Consider the following 14,842-nt stretch of genomic DNA (forward strand, 5'->3'; position numbering starts at 1 on the left):
ACCTGCAATCTTCTTCCTGACCTCTCCGCCCCCACCCCACTCCAGCCTATCACCCTCACCTTGACCTCCTTCCACCTATCGCATTTCCAACGTCCCTCCCCCAAGTCCCTCCTCCCTACCTTTTATCTTAGCCTGCTGGACACACTTTCCTCATTCTTGAAGATGGGCTCATGCCCGAAACGCCGATTCTCCTGCTCCTTGCATGCTGCCTGACCTGCTGCGCTTTTCCAGCAACACCTTTTCAGCTATGTCTGTAACAAAGCCAAAATACAACAAACATCTACTGAATGACAGCTCACTGCACATTTCATTCCACAATTTAAGGAAAATGATGACTTCAGTCATCAGATCTAAAAATCTGTGCAGGACCTCCGCTCAACATAACCACAGCACGGTGGCTCAGTGGTTCGCACTGCTGTTACACAGCACCAGGAACCCGGGTTTGATTCCAATCTTGGGTGACTGTCTGCATGGAGTTTGCACATTCTCCTGTGTCTGCATGGGTTTTCTTCAGGTGTCGTGGTTTCCTCTCAGTTCAAAGAAGCGCAGGTTAGGGTGGATTGGCCGTGCTATATTGTCATGGGAAATGCAGGGTTACAGGGATGGGGTGGAAGGTGGGTCTGGTTAGGATATTCTTCAGGGGGTTGGTGTGGACGCAATGGGCCAAATAGCTTGCTTCCACACTGTAGAGGTTCGATGATCCTATCTCACATCAGAATAGAAGATTAGACTACCAAAGGAGGCACTGAATTTGTCAAGTATGGATTTAAACAAACACTGCTGAAGCATTCTTGCTTGAATTGAGTTTACAATCTTAGCATCAACTTTTATTACATGAGAAGTCCATAACTTTACTTGCTAATACTTGCTGGTGGATTACACAGTAGTAATTGACTGAAGAGGGGAGACCAGGAACATTTCTTCAAACTGCACCGAAGCTCACATTTGAAATAAGCATGGGTGGTCCACCATCAATTCGAATGGAAATTTGTTTCTTGACTGCAACGTTTTGTTTAGTCAAGTATCTTTTGAATTCATTGTCGATATCCTCACCCTTTGTTTCTCTTTGAAGGCAAAAGGGTGAGAGGATTCTATTTAGTTGCTATTTCCTTAAAAAGCATGCACATAAAAACAACCAGCCAGTCATGTCAATGGATTCATTGAAATGCAGTGGGAAGCATTCACTGTCCTTCAGGTGCTGCTGTATCTGCTGAAAGATGGTGCTGGACAAAGCTTCCCCTTATCTTGCTACAGTGGAAGCATCAAGCAACGTGCTCATCATTACCATTATTTTCTTTGTTCTTAAAATCTTTGAATAAAGTGCCAATGCTTCTTTAATTATTTCGCCATCTGTGAATGATTTCTTGTATTTTGTCAGAAGAGGCAAATATGAAATGATGTTTCAATACAGGCCTTACCTTTTGCAACCTTTTTGGAAAAAAACCTGACCATTCAGCTTTCAAAACGGCTTATATTTTGTAAGTCGACTTCCTTTGTCCAAAGCATACTGTTCAAGGGAAAACTAACATTAAATGCATTGTGTATTGTTGTGTGTTCTTCCAAATTCCCCTTTTTATGATTGATCGTGCATAAATGATCTGGAAGAGGGGACTGTTGGTATGATCAGCAAGTTTGCAGATGACAGGAAGATTAGTGGAGTAGCAAGTTTGCAGATGACAGGAAGATTAGTGGAGTAGCAGAAAGCATAAGCACTGTCAACAAATACAGGAGAATATAGATAGACTGGAGAGTTGGGCAAAGAAGTGGCAGATGGAGTTCAATCCAGGCAAATGAGAGGTGATGCATTTGGCAAGAGCGAATTATACAGTGAATGGAACAGTCTTGGGAAAAGTTGATGAGCAGGGAATGCAGGTCCATTGTACCCTGGAGGTTGCTGCACAGTTGGATAGAGTGGTCAAGAAGGCATGTGGTATGCTTGCCTTCATTGGACAGGGTATTGAGTATAAGAGCTGACAGGTCATGTTAAAATTGTACACAATGTTGGTTCGGCCACATCTAAAATATTGTGTACAGTTCTGGTCGCCACATTACCAAAACGATGTGGATGCTTTGGAGAGGGTGCAGAGAAGGTTTACGAGGGTGTTGCCTGGAATGGAAGGTGCTAGCTATAAAGAGAGATTGAGTAGGTTGGTTTGTTTCCTTGTTTCCATTAGAAAAAAGGAGATTGAGGGGGGACCTGATTGAGGTCTATAAAATCATTAAGGGTACAGACAGGGTAGATAGAGATACGCTTTTTCACAGGGTGAGGGTTTCAATACAAGAGGTCACGCTTTCAAGGCAAGTGGTGAAAAGTTTAAGGGGGTTACACGCAGCAAGTACTTTACACAGAGGGTGGTAGGTGCCTGGAGTGTGTTGCCAGCACAGGTAGTAAAGGCAGGCACTGTTGATTCATTTAAGATGTGCCTGGACAGATGCATGAGTAGGTGGGGAGCAGAGGGATACAGATGCTTAGGAATTGGGCAACAGGTTTAGACAGTGGATTTGGATTGGCTCAGGTTTGGAGAGGGCCGAAGGGCCTGTTCCCGGGTTGTAAATTTTCTTTGTTCTTTGTTCTTTGTATACATTGGGAACATACAAGGCAAACATTCTTATCTTTTAGAGTTATGAAAAGAAATTATTTTTCCCATGCAGTGTGGAAGTTGTATATTGTCAGTTTCTTTTTAAATTATCCATGTTCAACACATCATCACTGCTTCACCCAGTCACTGCTGATGTCAGTTTGCTCCTGATCACGCTGCAGGGACTCCTCTGGATCTCTGCCTCTGAAATATCTAGGCTGTTATTGGCTGAATTCAAGTGCAGAAACTGGGAGGGTCGCTTCTGTGGAAGTGATTTGTTTCTGGGACCCTGGTCAGCTCAGATATTGGATGTGGGACATTGCCATGTTCCCTGTAATGTTTCTTCTTCCTGCAAGGACTTGTGAGATAAGCTGTTGAAGAAGTAAGCTTAAGGTCTACAGAGAATAGCCAGGGGAATGGCACTCGTTGAGTTGCTCTTGAAGAAAGCCTGCATGGGCACGATGGACTGAATAGCCTCCGATCTTTCTAGTTCTATCGTATGTTGGCTTTACACATTCGTTTGTTTGCATTGCCACAGCAAAGCTTGCTTTACCCGGCAATGAGAATGCATCTGGGCCAAATTGAAACACAAAGTATCAAGCTGGTAACAGCCTGTTAAGACCATTCACCGTTCTCCTGCTGCTTCTAGAAGTGGAAGTGATGCCACAGTATAACAATTGAGGCGCACACAGTGAGGGGACGCAGGAAATGGTGAGATTGACTATCAGATTTACAGCAATTGACCAGTCGATCATGACCTATGTTAGAGACCATAGTACTGGAGGGCCTTTGTCAGAGAACATTGTGGGATTCCCGGATCTAGGTGAGTTATAACAGGATGGTAACAGAGTTTTGGAGGTAAGGGTAGGAGTGTGATTTCCAGCAGTCATCCCCCTTCCCAATGCTCGGTTGAACACTAGAAGCCTCAGGAAGATGTCAGCACCCCCACCCCTACCCAACCTCCGGATGAGGCTGATGAAGCTAACAGTTTTCTTAGAAATCTTCAGGCAACATGGGAAATGCTTGGATCTCAGATGTCAGCTTTGCGCCAGTATTGAACTCTGGTCAGCTCAGGAATAACAGGTGGCTATTGGCTCAATAATGAGCCTAAATGCCATCTGTCACAATATAGGCAATTTGCTCCCACAGACTCCAGGAGTTACTGGGAGGCTGGCATTCGGCCTCTCCCACGGTTTATGGTGGAACCAACCACCACCATAATGGGCTGCTTTAAATCCAAGTTATGGTGTACTCACAACCCCATTACCCTCAAGGCATTTTTCAGACTTCTTAGGTGTTTGTTTAGCTACTGATCGGGACTCGTTCCACAGTTACATCTATATACTTCATTGCACCTGCACATCCAGAAGATGCACAGAGTAAAGTTTCTGCAATGCTATTTGTCACACTGCCTATGAGCTAAGAATAACTTTGCCCTTTATTGATTAGCAAAATTAATGTGACAGGGAATGGTAATTATTCATTGCAGACAATTATACTTGTGGGTATTTCTCGTTTCTCCTTTGGCCCTACCATAAAAGAAATTGTTATCTGGTGACCTGATATAGGCTTGTCATAAATCTTAATAATTGCTAGTTTTGCTGAACAAACCTCAGTCAATGTAATGTGAGTTACCCAGTTAATAAAAGTCAGTCTCATTTTTGTTCTTTGCTCTTTAATGAGATTACAGTATCTTCTTCTGGGCTGGTGAATATGGGAAGTTGGTTGTTGTTCAGTACAAAAAAACCTTAGGGAATCCTGCTTATCTTTAACAAGGAAAGAGCAACACAAAGGACAGGTATATGTTATAAATCTTCAGGAGGAAGGATCTTTATGAATAGGCAAAATGAATCACGGAGATTTTTATCCTACCTTGCACTTAGGGAATGTGGAATCTCTGGTTACGTTGAAATGAAGAAGAAGAGACAAAGAATTCCATATCGCATTGCTCTGCGATTTCCTGGTGAAATAATTCCACAGAGGCTGGTATCCTGCCATCAAGTCACCCTTTATTTACACGTGCATAGTACGTGGACTCTGACTAGCTAGCTCAGAGTCAGTTCCTACAGTGAAGAGAATCCCTGAGACTCCTGTTTATATCTGTCAGCCAGCCCAGGTTAACAGCCCCAATCAGGGAACTCATACACAATGAGATCCACTTAACCAACCTCATTCTAATCACTACACCTGGGGATTGGTCAATAAATGTAAGAGAAACATTGGCTGTATAATGAGACAGAGGTGCAATTCCTAACCCATCACCTGTGATCAGTATAAGCTCTGAGGACCATGTGGGAGAAAGTGAGGACTGCAGATGCTGGAGATCAGAGCTGAAAATGTGTTGCTGGAAAAGCGCAGCAGGTCAGGCAGCATCCAAGGAGCAGGAGAATCGACGTTTCGGGCATGGGCCCTTCTTCAGCCCTCCTCATTCCTGAAGAAGGGCTCATGCCCGAAACGTCGATTCTCCTGCTCCTTGGATGCTGCCTGACCTGCTGCGCTTTTCCAGCAACACATTTTCAGCTCTGAGGACCATGTGCCAGAGTACCCAAAGAAAACTGGAATAATAACCAACCCTGGTGTGCCAAGAAATGGGAAGGCCTTCATGAGCCTTGGAGGAAAGACAAGGACTCTACTACAAATAGTAACATTGCTATTTTCCAGTGATCAATTTCTCTCCCCTCCATTACTGCCACTCACAAACACTTTCGGCCACATAGGGCTGGCTGTCTGCTTGCTGATTGCCAATAGCTACATTGAGAGGTTTGGAGGGGGTGGGGTGGGGGGGGGAGGACATGGTGTAGGGATGTCAATTACAGAAAAAGTGAGAAAATTCTTGTGACTCACCCAAAGAAGAAAATTTCAGCTTAGCACCAGAAAACATGTACTGTCACTATCAAATGAAGAATAGAAATATTTGCATATGTAACACTAACTTTGATTTATATAGCACAGTCAGGGTGAGTGGAGAGGAGACATTGCCTAAGTGAGACAAAGACCAAATGAAAATTCAGTGCACGGGGGCACAGCAGAGCTTTCGATTAGTTAAGTTGACTAGAATGCTGGATTGTGATACAGAATGCTGCCATCAGTGTGTGTTCATATTCCCATATGACTGGGGTTACCACAAAAGTCCACATTGATAACCCTGCATTTTCACTGAGTGACCTTCAGATTAGGGCTATCACCAATCATCTCTAATGAGCAAGCAGTCCTCTGAGACTGTAGTGACTTTACCTTTATAGGGTAAAAGGAAGTTGTTCTGATGGGATTGGATTCACTGAATCATTTTGGGACAATGCTGAATAACAAAATAAGGATTGGAGATTTTAAGGAACAGTTTGAAGTGGTGAAAAAGAAGAAAATCAGACACTTAGAGAAGGTGTTTAATAAAAATTATTACCATCTTTGGCATTTGAATTATTTAATAAGAAGAGGCAGATTTATGTTCCATGACATTTTTTTAAAGTTCAGGGAACATGTGACAGAGAACCCCTGCAGTGTCAATGGAAAAATGTTGATAATTTTGAGTTTATGACAGGCAGTGTAAACATATTCAGGCCATTAGCTTTGTTTTCAGTTCATTACAGAAAACCCAGAGTTCTTTTCAAAATCAAGATTTTAGTTTCTTTCCTAACAGGAGTGTTTCAGCTCAGTTCAAGGGAACTGCAGCAGAACTGTCTAATTGGGGCACCTTCCAGGCCCATAGCATTTAAATAGAAATCTCTGATTGAATCGAACTAAGAAAGTTTCAGCTGTCAGATTTGTGAAGAGTTTTTATTAAGCAAACTTGGAAAGAAACATCAAATTATCTCTGCAGTCCACAGGAAAGCACCAGGAAGGAATCAGTTGTGTTGAAACCTAAGAAGCTGAGATCAGGGTCTGATTTCTCTGGACTTGAGTCTCTGTAATGATGGTGTTGGGAAGCAGGTTGACACTGTTTTCATGTTTGCATTAAGATCTGTTAAACTGTTGTGGTTCTGTTCGCCGAGCTGGAAGGTTTTGTTGCAAACGTTTCGTCCCCTGGCTAGTGTGTTGTGAGGCACACACAGACAACAAGCAACATGTCCCAAGCGCTGATGATGTCGCCTAGCCAGGGGACGAAACGTTTGCAACAAAAACTTCCAGCTCGGCGAACAGAACCACAACAACGAGCACCCGAGCTACAAATCTTCACACAAACTTTGAATCTGTTAAACTGTTTTATACATATATAGCTTGTATATGTTTTCCTTTCTTTGCAATAAACTTATGCTCTGTTGTTAAGCCAAAAAAACTGCCACATTGTAGAATATGTTTTAGTGATGAACCACCAAGTTAAGAAAATTTATTAAGCATATCCGGCCAGGTCACATTCTGGGACCTGATTTGTCCAGTGTCACCACCAGCCAGGGGTGTTACAAAATAAAACTTCATTCAGCAGCTTTTGCAATCTGGTGATGACTTAAAAGTGTTTTACAGATAATGGAATACCTTTGAAATGTAGCTAATGTCGGAAATGTATCAACCAGTAAGGTCCACCAGAGGGGGCAGACAAAATCTTGGATTAATAACTCATCCAGCAAGTGGCACTTCCCACAGATCCGACTCTCTCAGTAGTACATTAGAGTACTAGCCTGTGAGCTCTGTTTCTGGAATGGGAGTTAAACTCAAGGATCATGTGTCACAGTAATCAAGTTACCAGTTGACACGCATCTAACAAAGATCTTCTTTCTCCACAATTTAGTTGCTTCAATAATCACTTTATGATGATGTCACTTCATAAACTTTCAGCCCCACAACCTTATCCTGTTATTCAGTTAGATCATGATTGACCTGTACCTTAATCGATGCAGATAAACAGAGTTATATAATTTTACATATACTTGCTTCACAACATCTGTCAATCTCAATTATTAATTGACCCAGAGACTCAACAACTCTTTTGGGTGTAGAGAGCTCCATATTTCCACATATTTTATTTATTCAATTCAATTTTGGACTCGCTATGGTGCAATTTGACCTTACAATATTTATGGTGCTGTGGATGGATGAATAAGCTGTTAACACTATCAAGGGCACAGATGGATCAAGGTTCTGAAATATAACCAGTATTCTTTTCCTGGAACCAACCAGATCCCAGATCCCAGAAAGTAGTCAATAACTTCAAAAAAGGAAAGGGGAAGAGGTGAAGAGTGGAGGAAAGACCAGGCATAGAAAGAAGAGAGAGTCAAAATTGGACAAAGGAAAGTGATACCCAAAATTGAAACCTTCTAAAAACACCACACCGAGGATAAATATTGTAAAGAACAAATCAAGGTCACATATATATGTCGGGACATGAGTTAATGACATGAAAGTTTGTGTCAAGAATAGATTGGAAAAAATATGTGCATTTCACAGTAAAAAGAAATAAAATATTTTGTACGACTATCAAGTAAAAATGTGTAGCTATCTTTTATTACCATCCCATTTGCTATTGATGAGAAAGGGACAAGGTGGTAATGAAGATGATTTGCATGCCAGAACTGGCCTGTGTGTTTCATTATTCATTGACATCACCATGAGATGTTGACAGACCAAAAAAGAGAGATTGATTGAGGACAATGATAGTGCAAATCTTTGTTTTTTATCTATCAGCTGTTGACTTTAAATGCAAATGAATTGTCCACTGATTGTACTCAATGGTCAACCTGGAAGAGGGAGGATGGTGCTAAGTGCAACATTTAAAACCTGAAGGACCACAGTATATCTCTGTATTAAAGATTAGAGGTTATTATTGGATTGGGTAAGGCGAGGAGACAGATCATAGAGTCATAGAGTCATACAGACCCTTCGGTCCAACTTGTCCGCACTGACCAGGTATCCTCAATAAATCTAGTCCCATTTGTCAGCATTTGGCCCATATCCCTCTAAACCCGTCCTATTCATGTACCCATCCAGATATCTTTTAAATGTTGTAATTGTACCAATCTCAACCGAGAAGGGCCTGTGCCCGAAACGTCGAATCTCCTGTTCCCTGGATGCTGCCTGACCTGCTGTGCTGTTCCAGCAATAAAGTTTCAACTACCAATCTCAACCACCAACTCTGACAGCTCATTCCATACATGCATGATCCTTTGCATGAATATGTCCCTTTTAAATCTTTCCCCTCTCACTTCAAACCTTAGCCCTCCAATTTTGGAGTCCCCTACACTGGGAAAAAGACTTTGGCTAATCATCCTATCCATTCATCTTATGGTTTTATACACCCCTGTAAGGCCGTCCCCTCAGCCTTCAAACTGCATGGAAAAAAAGCCCCAGCCTACTCAGCTCTCCCTATGGCTCGAACCCTCCAATCCCAGCAACATCCTATAATTGTTTACCGCACCCTCTCATGTTTACAAAATCTTTCCTGTAGCAGGGAGACCAGAACTGAATGCTGTATTCCAAAAATGGGTTCCAAAATGTCTTGTACAGCTGCAACATGATGTCCCAACTTTTCTACTCAATGTACTGACCAATGAAAGCAAGACTGCAAATGCCTTCTTTACCACCATGTCTACCTGCTGCCTCACAGCACGGGGACCTGGGTTTGAATCCAACCTTGAGTGATTATCTGTCTGGAGTTTGTACATTCTCCCTGTGTCTCTGTTGGTTTTTGCTGGATGTTCTGGTTTCCTTGCACAGTCCAAGGATGTGCAAGTGAGGTGCATTGGCCTTGGGAAAATTATCTGTTCTGTCCAGAGATGTGCACTCTAAGTGGATTAGGCATTGTGTGAATGAAGTTATAGTGATAGAATAGGGGACTGGGTCTGGATTGGATGCTTTTTGGAGTATCGTTGATACGCAATGAACTGAATGACCTCTTTCTGCACTGTAGGGAATTTTTTATTCCACAGCCATAATGTTTACTTTATTCTGCAACATGCTCTAATCTGCTAAGCAACTGAGTTAACCAATTCCCTTTCATACCCTCAAGATGTTCCAAAAGACTTTACACCATTTAGAATGTTTCAATTGGAATTACCACAATTGTAAGCAATGCAACCAATTTTCACTTAGTGACATCCAGGCCTAACAATTGACTTAGCTAACAGGAAAGCTCCCATGTTCTTCTTTGTACCTTGCAAGAGATCTTTCACACTCACTTAAGAAGTGTACGCCTAAGCCTGATGTATCATTTTGAAGCACTTGCTCAGGATTGTACCAAAGTATCTGTTTAGATTAAATGCTTAACTCAAATGGCTGAAACCCATAATCATCCAATTCAAGGGTAAGATCTTAATGTGCCATGACTGAATGCTGTATCAATCATTCGCCATTTGCACCATAGACCTGTATATTAGTGGAACTGCCTGACCACCTGTTTAGAGAAATCGTTCTGTAAGGACAAATCACAACTTCCAGTGTTTGAAGAGAGAAAAGTCTGGTCACCCTTCTGGGAAAAGGATGTGCTTACCCAACAACATCTAAATCTAGCTTTCACACATCTTGTCTTTCTCTTTCCTTCACTTGCCCTCATCAGAGTTTCTCCACTTGTCTGCTGGGGTCTCAATTTTGAGAAAAGTCAAAAGAATATTATGAGGAAGCCGAGATTTCCCAGCATTTACAGAACAAGAAAAGCCGCCCTGTTAAATCCGATCGTTATTATTAAGCTATTTCATCTTATCATCCTGGGAATTCCCTCACTAAAACTGTTTGTCTTTCCATCTTTCTTTCCTTCTGCATAACCCTTCCGAACATCCACTTTCTCCATCAAAATTTCAATCACTCCCTAATCTCTCTCTTCCTGATATAATGATTTGAATTGATGCCTTACAAAGTATTACGAGAAATTACCATTTGAATACCTTGAAATGGTTTAAATCAGTCAAAGCATGGTTTGTTTCAGAAATCTTAGTCCCCAAGGGGAATGTAGAATGAAAGACATTTTGAAAAAGAAACAGAAATGATAAGTAAGAGGTGTTGAACAAGATAACGATACGAGATAATTGGAGGCCACGTGTTGAGGTACAAAATGAGGCTATCATTTTCTGGTTGATTCCTAGTGCACACAGGGAACCACCCACCACTCTCCAACTACCACCACCTCACCCTTTCCACCCTTTTACTAATATAAAACCTGCACACTTTCATCTGCCTGCCCACACCAACCAGATTATGGTGCGGGCAATTTGGGTCTTTTGGACAACAGTAATCCCAGTTTGCAAATGTAAAAGCCTTTGTTACAGGCGTTATCATTGGAAAATGTCGAACACCGTGCTTGGGGAACCAGGGCTATTTTTGTACACAAACAGTTCTGTGATAATACAATTGACTGCATTATTGAGAGCAGTGTTGACTGTCAGTATTTCTGTATCCATCTGCCAGGAAGAAGTGGAGCCAAAATGGAGGAAAAGGTTCCCGAATCTCCTCAGCATCAAATACGAACTGCTGAAACCTGTGGTTGTTTGGAGATCAGGACTGGAGAGCAGTTGGCTGTGATTCCTTTACATTAAAATAAGAACCTAGCTCTCATTGTTTGAGCTCACCTACAAAACCTACACCTGACTAAGGGACTTGAGCTGGTTTGTACCTTTGGAAAGATTCCCCAGTCAGAGGTAGCACCTTCAGAGGAGGGGAACACAAACGGGGAGAAAATATTCCAAAATATCAGCACTGTCTTCTCATCCTGGGAAACTGCTCAGCTTTTCCACCCTTAAGCTGAGGCAGTGTCAGTGGTAATGTTGCTAAGATGGACTAGTGATCAAAAGACTAATGCCCTGAGGACATGAATTTAATGCAACAGAAGTTGCAAATGCAATTAATGAAAAAGGAAAAAAATGAATCGAAAGTTAGTCTCAGCCATAGTGTCATGAAACTCTCATTGGTTGTCAGAAAAACCCTTCTATTTCACTACTGTCCTAAAGGGAAGAAGACCTGCCATTCTTATCTGGGTCTGGCTTGCATGTGACCCCAAACCCTTCTGACCTGCATGCTAAAATAATCTTAAAACTGCTCAGTTCATGAGGTGTGCAACAAATACTGGCTGTGCCAATGCAGCCCACATCCTATGAAAGAATAAACAGAACCTTATTTGCTCAGGCACAAAGTAAATAAGGGCAGCTCTTACCAGTGGGTGAAGGGTCAGTAACCTGAGGCAAGAAATGATTGAGAAAGGACCAAAGGCGCTGTGAGGATTTTATTTTTTTACATAGAGTGTTATAATGATCTTGAATGCATTGCCTTAATTGCCTCATTCTGTACTTTATTATTTAATTATTCCATGACTTTTCCAAAGTTGTGAAAAAGTAATGACTACTTATTACTTCAATTAGTATTTGTTGTAATGGTCATCTTGGGTTAGCTTCAAACAGTACACTTTGTCCTCAAGACTTTACTTTTGTACTGTTGTCAAGGTGACGAAGCATACAGAAGAACAAATTATAGGAAGTCTGAAGCCAGAGCTTCATATTAAACACCTCATTAAATGAAAGGCATAATTTTGACTTGTTCAATTCTGATTGTAAAACAGCTATCCCATAGTCCCTACTGTATCAAAGACCAGTGTATTCTTTTAAAGCATGTTATAATGGGATTTGTCCCAATAATTAGTCCTTCCAATTGGTCACTTCAAGTAAGAATGGCACAAAGATTGGGGAAATGGGAAGCTCAATAAGAGTGCACTTAGCAATGCTGCCCAGCAGCTCCGGTAGAAAGAATGGGTGTTGCTGGAGGTGAAGAAGACTTAGGGCCATCGCAAAATGGAGACATTCATGAAGGTCTCCCTCTTTGATGGAGAAAACATGACAAAATATGAGTGGCCTCAGAGTGGAGAGTTGACCAACTCCAAAAGAACATCAAAAGTACCTGGATCCCTCAGAACATCCTGGCATCTGATGCTGTAATATAATGTGTCACCCAGCAAGACAATACATTCTCAATGTTGTAGGGCTCATCGCACAGTATGGTAGCTCATACAATAGTGGGATAGTTTGCAGCACTGTGTCAACATAACCTTAATGGGGTGTCTTAATTAACTTCATTGTTTCCTCGGCTTTGTGACAGAACTGCTAATTCCCATGGCAACCAGATTTAGAACAGCATCCAGAAAACATCTCAAGAGAATCTCCCCTACCTTCCTCTCCCTTTTCCCTCCAAATCTGTTCCGTGTATCCAGGGGAATTAAATCCATTAACATTTTAGCATGATTCATCAGAGTTTATAATTACAGCTGTTCTGCTATAACACGACAGTTGCATTCCGCTGAAACCTCACGCAGTAGAAAATCGTTGTACCCATTCTGCAGAAAGTGTGTTATCCAAACATTGTCCACAATTCACCATTATAGCCAATATGCATTGACGAAACGCGCATTATACCAGAACAGCCTGTAGCATTTTCACTTTACTTTTTAATTTTGAAATAAGTCCAGATTTTTATTTTATTTTAATTATGTTATGTCAGCTAAATCTGATTTTCCAATGTCATTTTATTGCAGCAGGCTGTGAAAGAAATTGATGTGGTGTAATGATTCTAAACCACGCCCACAGCTGCTTGTTATTTTAGTCCAGAGCTAGCCTGCTACAGCCCAGTCCAGGATGGAAATCTACCTCAAGGCAGTTAAAATACTCACCATCATGATGGATTTGTTCATGCAGATTTTCTTTTTCAAAAATATCATTTGTTCTGATAACTATGCATGACGTGACTGTTCAAAATTAACAATACAGTAAGCAGAATCTGCCCAGCTGTAGTCTGCGGTGAAAAAGTGGGAAACTTGTATGAGTGGTCTGGCAAGGAGCTTCAAGAGTTAAAAGTCCCATTTTTCAACCAACTGTTGAATGGTGAGATTAGATTCTTGCTTGTGAGTGTCAAAAGCCTTCTTGCTTGCATTAGCATGCATTAGCAACTCAGTATTGTTTTTTCCCATCTCACTGTTATTGCAGTTTCTTGTTCTTCAGCCATCAGTTGGAAACTAGATGGTGACAATTCTCAATGTGAAAGTATCTGGTGACTTGAGCTCACTGTGTGTTCCTCCAGCCCTACCCTGCTGGAGAGGAGAAGTGGGAAACTACATAGCATTATGAAAAGGAAGTCAATGACCTTCTGCACTCCACGAAACACTATCATCTTCTCCCTGCTAACTCACCCTCATTTGTTGTGGACCATATCGAAACCTCCCAAAACATTTGATTTGATCTATTATTATCTCATGTACCCAGGCACAATGAAAAACATTGTTTTGCATGCAGTACAGGCAGACCATACCACACAAAGTGCATTAGGGTAATAGAACAGAGTGAGAGTACAATGTTATGGCTGCAGAGAAGTTGCACAAACAGTGAGATCAACATTAAATTTGAAATTTACAAGGTCTATTCAGAAGTCTAATAACAGTGGGGAAGAAGCTGTTCTTGAAACTGTTGATACTTGTTTTTATGTTTTTGTATCTTCTGTTCAATTGGAGAGGTTGGAAGAGATTATAACCGGTATGGAAGGGGACTGTGATGATGTTGGCTGCCTTCCCAAGGCAGTGAGAAGTATAGATGGAGTCAATGGATGGAAGACTGGTTTGCCTCATAGACTGGACTGTATTCACAATACTCTGGAGTTTTGTTACAGTCCTGGGCAGAGCACTTGTGATACCAAGCTATGATGCATCCATAAAATCACAGAGTCATAGAGTCATAGAGCTGTACAGCATTGAAACAGTCCTTTTTGTCCAACCCGTCCATGCCGACCAGATATCCCAACCCAAACTAGTCCCACCTGCCAGCACCTGGCCCATCTCCCTCCAAACCCTTCCTATTCATATATCCATCCAGATGCCTTTTAAATGTTGCAATTGTACTAGCCTCCAGCACTTCCTCTGGCAGCTCATTCCACACACGTACCATCCTCTGCATAAAAAAGTTGCCCCGTAGGTCTCTTTTATATCTTTCCCCTCTCACCCTAAACCTATGCCCTCGAGTTCTGGACTCCCCGACCCCAGGGAAAAGAACATAGAACATAGAACATAGAAGAATACAGCGCAGTACGGGCCCTACTAACCTACACTAGCCCACTATCCTCCATATGCCTATCCAATGCCCGCTTAAATGCCCATAATGAGGGAGCCACCACTGCTGCTACTGGCAGGGCATTCCATGAACTCACGACTTGCTGAGTAAAGAACCTACCCCTAACATGTCCTATACCTACCCCCCCTTAATTTAAAGCTGTGCCCCCTTGTAATAGCTGACTCCATATGTGGAAAAAGATTCTCATTGTCGATCCTATCTAAACCCCTAATCATCTTGTACACCTCTATCAAGTCACCCCTA

The sequence above is a fragment of the Chiloscyllium plagiosum genome, chromosome 27 (assembly GCF_004010195.1).
Source record: "Chiloscyllium plagiosum isolate BGI_BamShark_2017 chromosome 27, ASM401019v2, whole genome shotgun sequence".
Taxonomy (NCBI): Eukaryota; Metazoa; Chordata; class Chondrichthyes; order Orectolobiformes; family Hemiscylliidae; genus Chiloscyllium; species Chiloscyllium plagiosum.